This window comes from Anguilla rostrata, chromosome 7 (assembly GCF_018555375.3).
Source record: "Anguilla rostrata isolate EN2019 chromosome 7, ASM1855537v3, whole genome shotgun sequence".
Lineage (NCBI taxonomy): Eukaryota > Metazoa > Chordata > Actinopteri > Anguilliformes > Anguillidae > Anguilla > Anguilla rostrata.
This window is the reverse complement of record NC_057939.1, coordinates 50,196,612-50,214,955: the sequence shown is the minus strand read 5'-3', so window position 1 is coordinate 50,214,955 and position 18,344 is coordinate 50,196,612. Positions and strand designations below refer to the sequence as shown.

Sequence of the window (18,344 nt, the reverse complement as noted above, 5' to 3'; positions counted from 1 at the left end):
ATTGTGTATCCTTAGCGGTGGACAGCACTTTGACAGGAGTGTAGAAAATAAAATCTCAGAAGACAAACAAACATGTTGTCAGTATCAGTAGGTATCATTTTGAACCCTTGTGCGATATTACAGGCATACCACAGTCTACGCTGTCTGTAGCAGCGTTCTGCCAATATGGCTGTAAAAAGAATGGAAAGAGACCACTGAGATTAATTTAAAAAAAAGATGGCCATAGACAGTGGGAAATTTGCAAATCGCAATGAATGAGAGAGTTTGAATCCCTGCACAACAGAGCCACATAACGACTGGAACAGCCTCTTCTCAGCGCTTCTGTGTCGAGGTTCCATTTCAGATGCACTTCTGTGGTCTAGCGGTTGCAACCTGAGGTTTGAACCCTGACTATGTTTATTGAAAACCATACATGTTTTCTTAGTGTAGGTTTTACGTTCTCTCTCCTGTGCATTAGTAATAACATGTATGTTGCATGCCTATGATTTGTTATCCTGCAATCTCTCTCAAAAACAAATAGATACCCTGAGCCTCCTATATTACTACTGATATCATTTGAGGCAATATCACTGGGAAATATATTATGCATTAAATGTGCACATTTAAACACAGTCTATATATCAGCATAACATCATTAAATATTCACAGAAAAATTATCCAGAAGTATTTTTAACTCCAATAGCTCCCTACTAGTCTCCTATGAATATAGTTAATAATATAGTTGGTCTAACATATGAAGGGAAAAAGCACATACTATGAATTATATGCCATTTCACTCTTAAATTTAATTAAACTTAAGAGATTCCAGGAGAGACTAAAACACCAAGAGAAGGCATTATTGCCTACATTGTTATACAGACAGAATCTGTACTTATGTAAAACTGCTTAGTCTCACAGGAAACTTGGGATTTGTGCATACCTGAGTGAGACTGTTTCCTGACAACAATGAAAGTTGATTGAAGCAAGACTTCACAGTAAAATGTCCACTGTTAATTCAACTCTAACAGAGTGCATATGGCCCTGCTCTGGACTAGAACATTACTACCATACGTACTCTCTAAATGTTCATTTAACACTGGACTCTTTACTGTGTTGGAAGTAATCAGAGATGATGTCCTTTTTGAACATGTTATGGTACATCACCATGTTTAGTCGTTAGCATAGCCTCAAACATGCTGACAAAATTAACTGCCATTGTAAAGACAGCCAAGTTGGTCTCTCTCTGATGGCATACACCTGTACATAAACCACATACATAATGAAAGTTGCTGTGCTTTTGCACATGTATGATGCATATTTTATTATGGTTCAATGCAAATTTGTTTAGTTTTCTTAGTCTATTCATGCAGAGTAATGTACGTGATATACTAGTTCTAGTTTTTTTAATTTGCTTTTAAAATGAGTCCAACACATTTAATAAAAAAATTCTGATTATAGTATGTGGTAGTTCTCAAGAGATTTCTATCTTTCTACATTTTGTATAAAATACATCAAATTATATATCTTTAAAAAAATGTAATGTTTTGGAATGTTTTATTGAAGGGTAGAATGGGCTAATTGCTATATATTGTAATGTTTTATTACAGCAGGGATATATTTTTTGAACCATTTCAAAAACAAAACTCTTTGAATGAACTGGGTGCAGAAAAGGGATTATTACCTCTAAGTGCCCTGCCTTAAGTATAGGGCATTGACAGAGATATTGGGTGCACCCCTGAGTCACTCTAATATTTAGTCTTCAAGTGTACACTGTAGAATGACAAGATAATGGAAGGAGATGATCACCCAGCCTTCAGTAGTCAATATGTAATTGTTTTTTGTATTGTATTGTTAGCTGGGTCCTTTTGTACAGTGAAAACGAAAACAGAATTCATGAGTCAATGGTTTAATCAAACCATTGCGATTGTTGCTTTGTGTTGTGAAAGCAATCAAGACCTCTCGACAACCCTTGAATGTGCTGAAAGTTCGATATATAATATGTGTGTGTGTCTGTGTGCATGCGTGCATGTGTGTATGTGTGTGTGTGTGTGTGTGTGTATGTATGTATGTTGTAAGATTTTCCAGTCTATTATTTTTATAGCTGCACATTTGATATATTCTTTTTAAGGAAAATATCTATTCGATTCGATTATGTTTAGAAAGACTTTGAAGTGTAAATGAATAAGTTAACCGTATTAGTAAATAAATGGCGTGCTTGGGGGAAGGGGGCGGCGGTAAATTTTCGAGCAGCAATATTATATTTGAAGTTTAATTAAATACATTAGTTTGTCTTAAGGCCCTTGTGGTACTCATTTTTATGGCTGATACATTTTTTATGAAACATAACTCTAGGCTCGTACGCTAGTTTCTCATTAGCATGACGCCGGGGGGTGAATGATTTTAGCGTGTCTGCGCACAATACGTGTGTGATTTTCAAATTGAGCAGTTCACTTTATTAAAAAAACGAATTTTGTGTCCTATGGAAATTAGACAATATTAATTAATTTGAACTGCTGTGAGGGAGAATGTAGCCAGTTCAGCGAGGTTAGGCTGAGAAAATGGAGCTTTGAGCTGTGGGATTTTTCCTCCTTCTCCGAGTCACTTTTGTTCATCCAAATTTCAGACCTTGTTCATCGTTTTGCCTGTACATCCTTCTTGACTGTGCAGACTTTGCTTTTGTTGTGTGCTATTGGTCATCCAAGGAACCTAACAGCAATATAATTAACAATGTATGTCTTTAATAAATAATTAAGAAATTAAATTGACTGAATTTATTTACATGTTGGATAAGTGAGGGGTTTTAACTGTTGATGCACTTGTGTTTAGTATTCAGAGTCTCGGACGTTAAAACGAGGGTGCTAACAGTTAAAACTGCTGGATTCAGAAAATTAAACATATTTTACTTAATCCTCACTTCCCCGACAGGCCTTTCACATTAATTATGAGAACATAAGATAACATAATGATAAGAATAGGCAATTCAGCCCGCTCTAGGCTCACCGTTTACCGACAGTCGAGAGCGCCGTTGTCAAACTCAAGTCCTGGGGGGCCGTTATATTTGTAATACTGCGCTATATAACGGACACTGACTGGAAATGTTTGTGTTGCTCCCGCGGTGTGTGTGAAAGGGTTTTACGGTGCTGTTTCAACAGCGGTCTCCCTCGAGTCTCCCCTTCAAGTGTGCTTTACTGAGGGTACTCCAGTTCTGCACTGAGCACACTGTTCTGAGCTCCATCTACAGCTCTAATGAGCATCTGGGCCGGTGTCGAAATATTCACCTGCTGCACGGTCTAATGAATCAGAAATGCCTCGGAACATGGAGAAACTTTTAACTTAGAACCTTAGACCGAAACTTTGGAGCCCGTGAATCCGGCAAGAACAGGATGTTAGGATGTGTCATCTGTAGGCGGAAACGCTTGTCTAAGGATTTCGTTTCGATACCGCAGCAGTATGGTCCTTCGTTTAGTTCGTAAGTTAATACTGGTCAAGTCAAGAACAGTGTGAGTTGGTGTACTACTCTAAAAAAGAAAAAAACAATGACACCAACCAAGGCAGACATACTGAGTATACAGTGCATAGACCTCCTCAAAGCCACATTTAAGACCGCCTGAATTGTCCTAACAGTCCCCTGAATAACCTAGTATATGACTCTACCTCTTTCAAAAATAATCCTCTAGCCAGTGCTACTAGCCTATCTGACCCCATCAACACATTTGACATTAAAGATAGGTCAGCCAAAAGAGTGAGTATTTATGTCAGGGGCATCCAGAGTATAAAGGTCCAATGTGGGTGCCGGATGTTGTTTTGGCCCAGCACTACAACAACACGTCATTCCTCTAGTTTAACTAACCATGGTCTTCAATCAAGACCGTGATAAGTAGAATTGGGTGTAGCACTGCTGGGGTACCACAAAAACTTGCACCCCTTTTGTATAAGACTGGACTCTTGTAGATGTATGACTGACAGAGGAACATTGCTCAGTAAGAGGGGTGGGGGTGAGGGAGTAGGGGGTAGCAGAGGGTAGCTAACAGTCCAGGGTGTGAGTGGGGATAACCAGGAGTGTAGATGGGAGAAGCGCTTGTCCTGACGCAGCACTGTCACTGTAAGATCCATCAATCACATTCAAAAGGCCTTCACTTGGACAGATGGGGTCCGGGAGAACCACCCTTGTTATAATTGCTATAAAACCCATGGCAGCAAGCACCTTCTTTCCAACTGTCTAACAGTTGATTAGACATTAACCACAAGATGGTGCTGTCCCTCAGTGCATAAGAATTTGTGCACGGTATTTCCGATGCCGTGCCTGGTCCGAAATCATCACTGTGACCTTTTTTGTTTTTCCTGAACATTTATTATATTCAAGCTCTATAGTTATTATTACGTTGTCGTGTCTTTATTATTGTTAACCTGCTATAAATGAATCTTCGTTTGATTAATTTACAAAATACAGCTGTTGATTATTCACAACACTGACTTGTATTGATATATTTCAGAGCATTACCAGTGTGGAAGTTGCAGTTTTCAGTATTCCAGACACAATTCCAGTTTTCATACGTGTTTAGTATAAAGTCCATACGCATTACTGATCATGCCATAGGTCAGTTATTTATTCTGTAAATGTCAGCATTGTGTTTTCCCTTAATATGAATGGCAAGGGGCATGTATGGGATCATGTCAAACCAAAAATCAACTTTATAATTTACACACACACACACACACACACACACACACACAGCCTTTATAAAATTAATGCCTCTGCTCTTCAATAGTTAGACAGTTTGATAAGTGAAATATTAAATTGGGCTGAAAGGCCTTCTGAAACAACAAAAGTGTTATTTCGAAAGGCCTTTCTGCTCTCTGTGCATTTAAATTATGAATTTATAATTACATGTTTCATTCACAAATAGGACAATCTAATATTGCCAGTCTCGCATTTGTTTGTTTCTCCCATTCACAGTTTATTTCAGAGTTACTGGTACACATATCACTGTATCATATATACAGGGTTCATCTGAGTCCTCCTAATTGTACAGGTGGAAAATATTAGTCATTCTGATGCAAATCAGATATGAAAGCCATCAAATACAATCGTCTAATTTAGGTATTTATTTCCAGGAAACAATTTTCCAGCAGATGGCAGTATAGTAATGTAGTAAACTCAGCCCTTGTTACAGCTGTGCACCGTAAACGCCCGTGTTAATATATTTATTTGTTTCACGCCCCACAACGATGCCACAGTGAAGAACGAAGAAGGCAGGGTTTTACAGGGGATGTGGTGAGGTTTGGGGCGAGTGATAGAAAAAAATGAACTATTAATCACAAGTAATGACTAACAAATATTTTCTTTCGATGCGAAGGAGCTCAAATAAATGTGATTTACTCCTGAGGAGCACCCCTGCTCGTTTTTTTGGGGACTTTTGAAACGCGATCTTGGGTCTGTGTGCCACCGCCCTCACCAGTCGGACCGCCCGCCTGTCCCGGCTGTGCTTGTGGTCATCCCAGGTCAAAACGAGGACAGAACGCTGGAGCGGGTATCTGGCTCGTCTGTAATATCTGTCGTGCCGCGTGTCCATACACAGACGTGTCTCCAGGGCTTTTTTTTACAGATGCTCTCCTTCTGTTCCTTTCGCTCTGTACCTGCTTGGTGAGGAGCGGCATCTCTGGGATTTCACTCTCATAAACGACGAGAGCTACCGCGGAAGTAAAAGGCTAACACGCGCACTCACACACTCTCACACACACACACACACACACACACACACACACACTCGTATGAATGTACGCATGCACGGACACACACACACACCACTGCATGCACACACTCAAAGTCACACACACATACATGTATATTATATATTGAACTTGCATGCCCACAGACAGGCGTACACATGCACACACACATGCACATGCACATGCACACAAGAACAAAAAACAAAGCATCCATCAAAGCTCCCTTTGATGTGAGCAGTGCATGCTCCGAATGAGCCCCCTCCCCGTCTCTGTCCCGTACGAAAGCTGTAATGGAAGGTTCGTGTGTCTGAGGACAGCGTTCGGCAGGCTGACAGCGCTGGCACATCGCGGGCCGTGGGGGGGGGGAATGCAGAAGAGGGGTGCTCTGGGAGGGGGACACTCCGAAACGCTGGCACTGTGACCGCACTGATACCTCCTGTCCCATCTCCCTGTCATTCCCTAGTTCATCCACGTGCTTACCTTCGTTCAGGACTTGCTTGACAGAGGGAGCTTGGATGTACAAATCCAAGTACGACGTACTTAATGCATTATACATAATATTTTGTGTCAAATCAACTCCTATATAGAGTACCTATTAACTGTAATTGAGTAGTAAAGAAGCTATTGGACTCAGTAGTTGATTTAACACTCTTGTATTTGTGGCTCGCATTGCGTGTACATTAAGAAATTTTGAAACGGACAGCAAAGAGCGCATTTAGAGTGATGAAATGTAAAGCATATAGATGCAGGGGATCTACATGCATATTCATTTTAGCCATACAGCAACCTCGTCCACCCCTGCATCCATTTTCAACAGCGCAAATACACTTGTCGAATGCTAAGGCAATCAGTGGAATTTTTTAAGAGGAACTGGGATTTGCATTACACAAATTAGCAGCATTCAGGACTTTCATGAGAAAGTATCAATGATTTCCCACTTACTAATGATTACCACCAGTAAAATGCTATTGTCTTGGTAGATCATGGAATAAATAGCCGTAGTACCATAGTGTTAAACTGCCATCATAATCGTGCCATAATAATCATGATAATAATAATAATACCTGTCCACCTACGTGCTTCTCCTACACTAGGCAATGCTAGAATGCTAGTGTCGACAACAAAAACAACATAATTTCATTATTTCTTTAACAATTTCATTGTTGCATACATTTAATATACAAATGTATTGCGAATGTCTAGTAGTTTCAAATTCTTGATATTTGAAATCATGATCATAAAAAATCCTCTCAATGATTTCTTTCCCTATGTACATATAACAGTGACCTTCAGTTGTGGTGTGTGTATGCAACTCCCTCTGGAGTGTCTATATTTATTTGACAAGCAGTACGCTCTATATTTGGGTGCGTTCTCTCTTAAATTAGCATGGCTGAAGTGGTTCACTGAACTAAATGCTACAAGTGGGAATGCCCCATGGGCTATTCTTCGCCTGGGTAATTGCACTGATGACAGATCATATGTTATTCCCGTAATACAGAAGTGCTATCTTGAACATTATCCAGAACGCTGTCACGATACTTTCAGGTCTATATTGTCCATCATTTTGTGTACTCATTGCGTATTCATTCTCTCCATGGGTTTCTCTTACATTCAACGCCAGTTTAACGATATCCAGCCATGTGCATCTGACATTGAAAGGTTTCCGAACGGATCTCCAAACTCTAGTCCTGGGACGTGTATCACGAAGCAGGATTACTGGGTTAGCTGGACAACTGAGCTGGGTAAAACCCGGAACCCTCCCAAATCTGGAACATTGACTGATGTAAAAAGAGCTGTTCCGGGTTTTATTCAGTTCAGTTGTTAGGCTAACTCAATAATCCTGCAGGCTAATGGAGGGCCGCAGTGTCTGCTGGTCTTTGGTGCATTTTAGAATTTCTTCTCAAGTTATGTCATTCACCACTAAATTTTACTCATCAATGAGCTAATGAGTTTAAACCTTGTTTCTGAAGCTTGAACTCGGAACTGATCGACAGAAAACCACACACACTAGCAAACACCGCAGCCCTCCAGGACTAGGGTTTGGGAACCCTTGATGGCAACCTGCAATTTACATGCGAACACTTGGTTCCACAGATCAAAGAATTGCCATGTGATCGTACCGAGCATGTCAGCGTGAACACTTTCATGTGTGATTAATTTGCTTTAAAGCGCTAGAGGTCCTCCTGGATTACATATGGTCCCCTGTCATTTTATGCAAACATGATTATGTGCAGTGATGAAATGAGCTGGTCACGTGGCATCATCTTCCATAATCGGAGGCAATTTCTCACTCGATCAGTACTATTAACCTGGTTTGAATTTTACGGTTTGAATAGAACTTCATATTTAGTGCTGTTTTCCTGAGGGAAATATTTAATGTTCTGTTTTAAACACATTTGTAATTTACTGTGTATCCAGGAGCCGAGGCTTATCGTACACGCAGAGGGTGTGATCATGCGTTCCAAATTCTGGAGAAAAATAGGGAAATAAACCCAGGGTTTTATGGAGCACATAGTGATCCTGTGAAATTACAAGTGGAATAAAATATTCCCCCTGGGGGTGGGACACACCATACGGCATTCCAGTTCCACTTTCCTGTTTCGTTACCGTTCCATGTTTTCCTTCAAGTCCCCACAAGCTGATAAACATGAAAACAGATTTTATCAATATAAGAATGCATTTATTTTTTTCACAGAGGGAGAACGGGTTCTGACATGAGTTCTAACACTGTTCCAATATAAACATTCATACGATGGCTGCTGGGTCGCAGCAATCAGTCCCTGCTCTGACAATTAAGAAATACAATGGCTTCTCTGGTGAAGGAAACTTGGTTCTATGGTCTCCCACTGATGGAATTGAGCTGCTGGAGCATTATTGTCAGACACTGGCCTCGCTGTTCAAAATGAAAAAAGATTAAAAATGCCGATTCCCCAAGACCCCAGACTGCAGAAAAATTCATGCCATTTAATTGCAGATATTCAGAAAATAGGGCAATCCAGACAATGTAATTATTTAAGCCTGTAATTACTTGGTCCTAAAAATATCAAAGCAGCCCATCTCATCAGGACACTTCAAACCACTGCTGAATTAACCGTATTAAAAATGTCACATGGCTGTTTGTGCCATCCAGAGAAGTCCGTGGAGGAATCCCAATTAAAATGTGCTTCATAATCCCTGCCTGTGTGTGGGCAAATTGCCCTGCATCAGTGAAGACGCTTACAAGGCTTTGCCAAATACAGGAACAAACAAAAAAAGGCGTGTAGTAATATTATTAGCTGTAGTAATACGTGTTATCAGTTTGTGCAGCGTGAATTGAGACAATTGTGTACAGTAAGTGCTATGTAACTTGGTTGATAACATGCTGTACTAAAGCATATTTCGAACAGTCTTTGTACTGTCTAATAGAGGCGCGGCTTAAATAAGATTGTAGATTAATGTTTTGTGTGTACACACTGTCGATGAAAGATTTGTGTGTTACTAGTGTGCTTCAGGCAAAACTGGAGCATAATATTGCAATTATTGTTTTGAAGACCTATAAGAAAAACAAACATTATTATTATTATTATTATTATTATCATTGTTGTTGTTGTCGTTATTATTACTACTACTAAAATGAAACAATTGTCTTTGAACCTTCCTCCTGTTTCATACTGACCTTCACTCATTTTTTTCTCCTTTAGCCAGTATGATGAATGCAAATAATCACACATGCCTTTTGGTGACATTTTTATTGTTATCGCTCTGCGCGAGCCAGAATGTGCTGATGTTACAATGCTAATGCAGTCGGCGGTAAGCTGTGGCTGTGGTGTGCTGGTCAGCTGCCTGTGGAGTCACTTGTGTATGCATTGAGCTGATAGGTACTGCGGTTCATTTTCCTCTTGGCAGAGCACAGTAAAAACTCTACAGTAATAATTGCTTTAGCCCGGGACGAGGATGGCTAAATATGCTTGATTGCTTTCTGAGCTTCAGCACTGTGTAATGAAATATGGCTGGGCGATAGCTTTCTTGTCACTTTCCCTTTTTATTCACCCCCCCCACCCCCCCCCCCCACCCCCCAACCCCTCCCTCTGTGTTGTTGCAGGGGATCCCTTAGAGCAGTATATCGTGTGTCAGTTTTATGGAAGGATTATAATTACGGCCGAACCCCTGGCCTGATTATGAATTCCTCTGCGGCCTCAAAATGACAAACCCTAATATCCCTAATGTTCCCCATAGTGCCACGTTCCCCTGTTATACATTTCAATTTGGGCACACATTAGCATGACCGGGGCGCGCTGTAGCTAAAATACCAAAATCATAAGCGGACAGCGTTAAAAGCATAATAGTTTTTATCTGCGCTAGAGGGCAAACACTCCCGCGCTCCCTGCGTTGTGTTTGTTGTCTTTCCTTCCACATTCCTGTCACTACTGCTATTAGCGCGGTCCACACATCATAATTTGTGGCCATGTGCTAGTGTGACATCTCCACATCTTCACACATTTTACAGTTGTATCTCTGAACACCATAACAAAGGGAGCCTGATCGGTATCGGGGGTGGGTGGGGGTGGGGGGTGTGTTAATTATGTCCATGTTTCCACGTTAGTCTGACCCGCTTTGCAGCTGAAATTACACTTCAGAAAATACATAATGCAAGAATGCATTAAATGAACTTCAATCCAGATGCTTTCTGCATGATCACATTATGCCTTAATAATTACTGAAGTGTACTTCATAAGTGTACTCATCTCATTTCAATTTTAGTCAGTTTTCTAGCAATACACAGTAAATTGTTTGGTGTTAAATTCAACTCTTACGGAGTACGTATGGTCCCAATAGAGTTCAATAGTCTCACGTTACTTGTATGTATTCATAGTAAGGTGATACGTTATATACCTATACTAAGATACTTATACAGCATTTCTTTAATGTTGGCTTTTTATTTAATGTGCAATTTTAATTGTTTTAGAAACTCTTTCCTAAGATCATAAATTTGGTGGGTGATTAAAATGTGCGTGTCGATCTGCCTCACGTCGATAGTGTTGTTGTTGTTGTTGCTTTTGTTGTGGCTTCAATAAAAGGGCTCTTATGGTTGAAGTCACATTTTGGTTCCCTATTTGAACTGCTTCCCTCAATCCAACCATGTGAAGTTATACCAATATTACATAACAGATCTTGGGGGAAATGACTACGTTTATGATCTACATCGTCTATATCATTTTCAGTAAAATTACTTGCAGTGTAACATCCATGATAGATTTTGTATTAATAAACCATAGCACATTTCTTCTAGTCGCTTCAATAAGTGCCTAATCATATACAAGAATATTAGTCAACAGATGCGTGTGGTCATAGCAGCGTTAGCAAATTTATTTAGCAGGAAAAACGCTTGGGAAAAACTGTCATCACACAGTAAAGGCTCACATTTATTTTATGCTATATGGCTATTCCAATAACATTCTACAGTGGTAATAAATAATAATGTTAATGTGAAGCAATGAGCTGTGTCATTTTTTCTCCTCATACACTGTCCTCAAACAGGTGAAGTACTTCCATGTCGTATAATAGAAAAGCAGATCATAACAACTTAATAATAAAATCCATTATTCATAGTTAGTACAAGTTAGTCAGAAGAAGTTAGCAAATACTTTAGGAGGCCAGGTTTTCCCTAAGATTCAGCGAAGATGATGCTAAAGATGAAAACATTTCAACATCTTGTCTTCGTCAGCGCAATGCATTAGGCTGTTGTTAATCTTGGATAGCTGATATCAATGCAGGTTTCTATAGTGTGGTGCACATAACTTATGATGACGATAGTTTTGCACTGCATAAAGTGTGTGAGAGAGAGAGAGAGTACTGTATGATTCAAGAGAACATTTTAATAGTCTCAAAAATATAAACCAGCGCTACAGAATTATTTTGGACATGCTGTAAATGTGCAGCTATCTTCTCTGAGATCATTGTGAGCTCGCAGCTAAGCCCCAGCATGTCAGATATTAACTGCAGTTTGGTTGTAAATGATCATTTCCTGGACCTTGTATGCTTCACATCAAGGAATTTATTGTATTTGTCATCTGGGTTTTCATGAGAAAAAAAAAGGAATCGGGACTATTGAGTGCTATACAGCATTGAAGCATGGTTGTAGCCTTTCTGTCGCTGAAATCGAACTTGTGGGTGGGGGTGGGGGAGGGGGTCGGGGGTAGAGATTGTGGACCAATAGAAGGGAGGAAGGACAATCAAGGATGCAACACACACACTTTTTTCCCCTTTGTTTGAATCCCCCGCCCCTTGAGACATATGACTCTCTAGGAGTCACCCATCAATCAGCCGAGGCAGTAGTCATCTAATTTTATGTCATTAAATTTTTAAAAAGTATTTGATCATTGCTCCTGCCAATATATACAAGGAGACAGGAGAACTTCTGTACTCTGCCTGGAAACAGTGATTGGCTGTAGAATGATGTGTTCAGCTTCCTGTACTTGCTACTGTATGAACACTCTTGCATTGCATTGGTGGTCCTTTGGCTAATGAGTTTTATGTTCGATTGTTTTTTTCAGTACTCTTTCCTGAGACGACAACTACAGGATGAACCTTGGAGCAGGGTAAGGAACAAGAAGTGTGACTTGATGACAGTGCTGCGCCAGTCTGTGAGTGTGTGTGTGTGTGCGTGTGTGTGTGTGAATTTGTAAGACTCAGCCTACCGGCGGAACACAAGTAGGCTGTCATTAGCTTTTATTCATGAAAGGAAGAGTTGTTGCAAGGTTGTCATAGTATTTCTTGAGGAGAATAACCAAAATCAGACTCCAGTCACGTATGGAAATGACATTCAACAAGAAAGTGCCAATCAAGGCGAGAAGACTGTGGAAAATGAAAGCCATTTTAGAGAGGGTAAATTTGATAGCTGCTTACTCCATGATTCAGGACTTCTTCCATGCTAGTGGTTTACATACAGATTGTGCTTGCCTCCATTCACACTCTCTTTTTATATATTTATTAGGTGATGTTCATAATTTATCATAAATAAAAACGTAATACCTACTAAGGGAAATTGGGTAGGGTAGTGGTGGAATAGATATACTTGGAATGGGGGGGGGGGGGGTTAAAGGAGTACACTGTTACACTAGGTCAGGTTAGATAAACAATGACATTATTTAGATGAGGCACAAACTAATTGATTATCCATGTAGCGTATAAAGTATATTCTTGGCAGCTACGAAGATGAACAATGAAAAGTATGCCTGTAATGCATATGGTGGTGGTGGTGGTAGCAATGTATCTAGCTAGCTAAATCAGATGGCTGTGTTTCAATTAATCCTTTGTAAAAACGTAAGCTATCTGTCGATCAAGCATTTTTACACTGAATCCACTTTTTCCCCAATCTGACCTCTTTTCTCCCCAAGCCAAAAGTAAAAATACTTGATGCACTCCAGCAATAGAGAACACAAAAAAATACCTTGACCCTCAGCCACCTCTATATTTTAATACATAACAGACAGTCCTTCAGCTAACTTTTTATTTCAGTTGAGAACCACAAGAAGTGGATGATTTGCTGTGCTCGGTTCAAAAGTCAACCTCATATTTAAAATGCTTAAGCAACTATCACTAGGGCAACCAATGTTTATGCACCAAGAATCCAAAAGCGTAAAAAAAAAAGAAATCTTGAGTTGTAGATGGTCTGGGGAATAGTTGAACACTGATGGAGAGGAGTCAACAATAATCACCCCCTGGTCTTTTCCTGTAGGACCAATCTATACTGTGCGTGGATATTAATAGACCGCATATGCGTGAGGTGCAGGAGCGACAGCAGTGGGAGGAAGATGAGAAGCTCTTTGCCCCCCTCCCCCCTCCCCCCACCCCGCACTGCCACACGCACACTGCAAATGGAGCCCCAGGAAAGAAAAAGACAGAAAAGAAAAGAAAAGAAAAAAAGAGAGATGCTGTATTGCCATTCATGACCGAAAGCCAGAGACACTAAGTGGAAAAAATGGAAGGTTGTTTTGGACAAAGGATGAGTGCATTTTTTCCTTTGCTGCCTCGGAGTAAGAGCTGACAAAACAAGTCTTTGTGGACACTGATTTCATATTTGCTTTGGTGTTTGAAATGGGGCGCCATTCAACGAAGACCGTACGGAATGCGGGCTTCGCGTACGCCTTAGGGAATTACGCTCGCGACAGTTATTCAATATTACTCCATCAGCGCACAGGCATGGAGCAGGTGTTTGAGAACACGTGCGACTGGTTTAAATGCCTTCTGTAAAAGCACACAGAAGCAACGATTTCATTATAATATTGGCTATGCACTGGCTCAGGCTTGCTTTGATTATTTTGCTGTGTAAAATTGATTCATTGGTCAATTGGTCTTTGGGCAGCGACCTCTGACACAGGTCAAGTGCTTTACCACATCTTATTTCAGTCTCTCTACTTTTGAAAGTTTACCCAGAAACAATTTGCCACTTAGAATACTAAGCCTGAATATTCCGCTCTAAAAGATGTGTGTGTCTTTGCAAAAGACAGATTGTATTGTTTCCAAGAGTCTAAGAAGCTAAATTGATTTATTTGGCCAATGAGTGGTGTTTTAAAATATATATCAACCAGTCACAGGCAGCTATCTTCATTCCCAATTATAAAATGGGCTCGTGCACATTTACCATGGCTCTGCCGAATGAGAGATAAACCATTTCAGAAGAATAATGACTCAACACCCCTGTTAAGAAAACCTATAATGAAAGCATTACTTCTGTCCCATATCAGGCATCATAGCAATGTTAGCAAATAATTGATAACAGAACAGATTACAGCTTTAAATGTATACACACACACACAAACACACACACACACACGTACGCTAACACACACATGTGGATGCAGTACACGCACATGCATGCATGCATGTTCACATAGACAGGCTTAAACATACAAATAATGGTATGTAACAAAAGTAACAAACCCCCATTTCTCCATCTTGCAATTGTGATCTATAAATTAAAATAGGACTGTGTACGGACAGAACACAATACTAACTACAGTATTTTTCCTGCATTTTCACAAGCATCCATTTATACAGCTGGGTATTTACTGAAGCAATTCAGGTTAAGTACCTTGCTCAAGGGTCTTCCACTACCTGGGAATCAAACCTGCAACGTTTAGGTTACAAGCCCTGTTCCCCACCCCATTATACACATCATGCTACTCTGTCGCCCCTAAATTGGCACTTCTGAGTGTTTTTGATGCTTTGTTTTGATCTGTGCCCCAACGTTGCGTTAGCAAGGATGCCTTTACTGAACGAAGTCGGCCATCAATATGGAAAGCCGTGAAGCGACAGCGCAGAAAAGCACAAAGGTGACCTCTGGTGATCTATTTCGCAGAGGGGCTTGCACACACCGTACATCTGCTTACGGAGCCATGGAGCCAAAGAGCTGCAATAATTCATTTTAATAAGGTGTCCGAGCCATACTCCTGCTTGACCATTAGGTTTCGAAACATAAACTATTCAGGACAGGGTGAAATACACCGTCTAACACATTACTGCCAAATATGTTGCTTTATATTTCTCTTTCGGTTCAGCTCTATCGTTGTGGCAAAAAATGGAGTTTGCCTCACTATAGGTAACTCTATGAAACCTTGACAGAGCAATTATAATTAGTTCTCATAAGCTCGTAAACCACGGACCATAAACTCTATGCCAGTAAACCTGTTACACCCAGTGATCTATTGCTGAAGGGTTTCTCACTTTTTTGGACCCAGTGATTACTGTAGGTCTTCGCCGTGTGTTTTATGGTTTAAACTTAACCGTGGGATGCTTGATAATTTAATCGACTTTTTCCTTGTTGTATTAAAGGATGCAGTCATCTTTGTAATCAGCATTGTGATGAAGGCGATTAAAATGTCCCTGGATGTGCTCTAAAATCTCCTCTCAAGCCTGTTTTTTTTTCAGAAGATTTCTCAAGTACATTTTTCTTATACTGATGACTTACTTTGAGATACTACTGAGTCACCTTAACTTCTTAAATTGGCACAGGTCCGCCTGCACATGTATTAGGTGGTTCGAAATCGCAATGTAATATGCACAAATCATGCCGCTTTCAAAAGATATAACGATATGCACGTTCGATATTCAGCGTCTACAGCTCGCTTACTCTTGTTCTCATGACTTTGAACTATTTCAGAAAATATTTCTCAGTTTGGGTATGAAGTCAGCCTGCCCACAAGATTACAGCTTTCAAATCCAAGATAGGGCGTCTGAAAAGGAAAGATCTCGCCGCGCGCTTCCTTCCATAGGCTCGGATTGTCAGTCTCGACGCTGTCTGGCTAATTACGAGCTGAATTTGCCGTAGAAGAATAAATCTTGATTGAAGCATTTAGGGGAAAAAAAAAAAAAAAAAACTAATTTTGAAAGAGCTGCAAAAGAGGCTGATTTTGAAGACGAGGGCAGGGCGGCGTGAAGTGGAGACGGAATGAGACTTTTGAACATATGTACGCTACGCAGGTGCAGGGGTTGCATTTCGTGGCATCGGCTGCCTCGACAGTAATAACCAGTGATTCAAACATAAAGCAGCGCAGCGCCTTCTTCTTCTTCTCGATGAAATGTCAAACGGTGCTTTGTGTGCCTTTTTGGGGGGATGTCAGGCAGTCTTGCGGGCCTTAAATTGAAATCGGGGGTGGGGGGTGGCGGGGGGCCCTGGGGGAGGGGGGAGCTCCACCGATCCTTGCCATCGATGACACAGCGTTCGTCTCCCGGGCTTATTGTTGTGTCAACCGCTAACTGTTTTGACATTCAAACGGAAAATTACAGCAATCCGGAAGGTTCAGCGCGCTCCCTGCACCTTGGGAAAGGGAACATCGTGACACGTTAGCTGCCAACAGGATCTCTTTGTGAGTTTTATAAATAAATAAAAAAATATTTAAAAAATAAAAAACACTTGACCCCAAGATGCGGTTTATACCCTGTCCAGACTGGATTAATTTCACTGGGGCAGGTCAGGTAATGTCGTTTTTGCCAGTGTAATTCAGTCATTTTATTCACGTCTGTGACAGCCGGGCATGCAAATAGCAATTACAGCTGAAAAAAACCTACTGTTTTTCAGCTAGCTCCAAGGTCCTCTGATAATTCTATTTCTGTCCAGATCAGTATTTGATCTGAATTACAACTGTTTTGGGTGGTACATTTTTATAATGCTGCCCATTTGCTTTGTATGTTTGTTAAAAAAAATAAAATAAAATTTCGGTAGGCAGGAATGTGTGATGAACACATCTGGGAACAGCCGAACAGACACACCCCCTCAGTAATTTAGAGTAGTAATAAAGGGAAAGGCCGTGCCCAATGAAATCACTGAATTGCAATAATAAATAAATAAATACCATTACATTAGCATTGCAAGACAACCTCAAATACATGATGTTGTCAAGCCATACTAAGCCCGTCCGGGCAGAGCTTTAGTTTCCTAGGTTGGTTTAAGAGTGATTTTAACATCAACAGACAAAGAGGGAAACTTCCATTCAGCCCTTAACTAAAATGTGCTACTTTACTCTACCACTTCAGTCTGTCAAGCTGAATCTCTTCTGCAGGAGTTTTCCAGACCCATTGCAACATTGCTTATTTGAAAATAAGAATTCTGCCCTTGGGGACTACCCATAAATACCGTAGCTTATAATCAGAATTTATTGGTTCTCGGTTTATAAAATCAGTGATGTTCCTGCAGCTTTCAAATATTGCATTTAGGAGACAACAAAACAATTCACGATTGAAAGTAGTAGATTTTGTCCATCCATTTCTAGAAAAAATGTTAATTTAAAATGGTACCCTAAAAAGATTATATTGGAAATTATACGCTATAAGACAAGAGGAAACATTTTCCCCTTTTATAAAAGAAGCAATTTACATATCAAACAGAAAAAAAAAAAAAAAATGTTTTCCCAGAAAAACTTTTTTTTTTCTTGCATTTTGATTCCAATGGAATTAATTGAATTTTCATTGACAGCCTTTGTAAAATGAAAAGAGCGTTCTCAGATTATGTTCTTCATTCCTCTTGAAATTATCCATGACATTCAGTGATGTATACACAATTTCACTGTGTTCATCTTTGCACAGTAAAATGTCCTCTAACAGAGTACATATGAGTCCAACTGAACATTTTACTGTGCACATAAATGGTATATACTGTAATATACTGTAGGAATGTGGATTATTTGGACAATATAATAGTCAACATATGAAAAAAATATATTGCAAAAACCAGTGCCGTATGCATTGGAGAAAAAAATAATAATAATACTTCCTGAACAATGTTACTGCCCCCACACCATCCCAACCCACCCACCCCCCCACCCCCCTTTAGTGTGCATGAGGAGGAATTCCTGCCTTGGTATAGGAGAGAATACCTGTGTATGATATCACCACTCCCGTGACGCTGACCTTTGTGTGTGCAATTTCCGGGGAGAGGGTTCCATGGGGGTCCTTGACGGGCGGCTTCCCCGTCCTGTCGCGCTCTGTCCACGGGTGGTGGCACTCCTTGGGCACTGCCGGAGCGGGGTAATAAACTTATTAGGGAGCCGTCAGGTGAGATTGAGAAGGTAACAGGCCGGAATTGCACGAGCATCTGGTGGAGAGGGTTTGATTTAATTGTGCTGCGCCCCTTGACAGTCTAATTGTGCTGATTTATG

General features: G+C 40.4%; 1 protein-coding gene across 3 annotated transcripts in view; it reads left to right on the top strand.

The window, feature by feature from the left end:
* LOC135259944 (receptor-type tyrosine-protein phosphatase delta-like) overlaps nucleotides 1–18,344 on the top strand; it is a 550,399-nt gene that overhangs the window by 278,940 nt on the left and 253,115 nt on the right. For all 3 annotated transcript variants that reach the window (XM_064344912.1, XM_064344911.1, XM_064344908.1), the window contains exon 7: nucleotides 12,243–12,287. The gene's annotated coding sequence lies outside the window, so the exon portion shown is untranslated. The remainder of the gene's footprint in view (nucleotides 1–12,242; nucleotides 12,288–18,344) is intronic.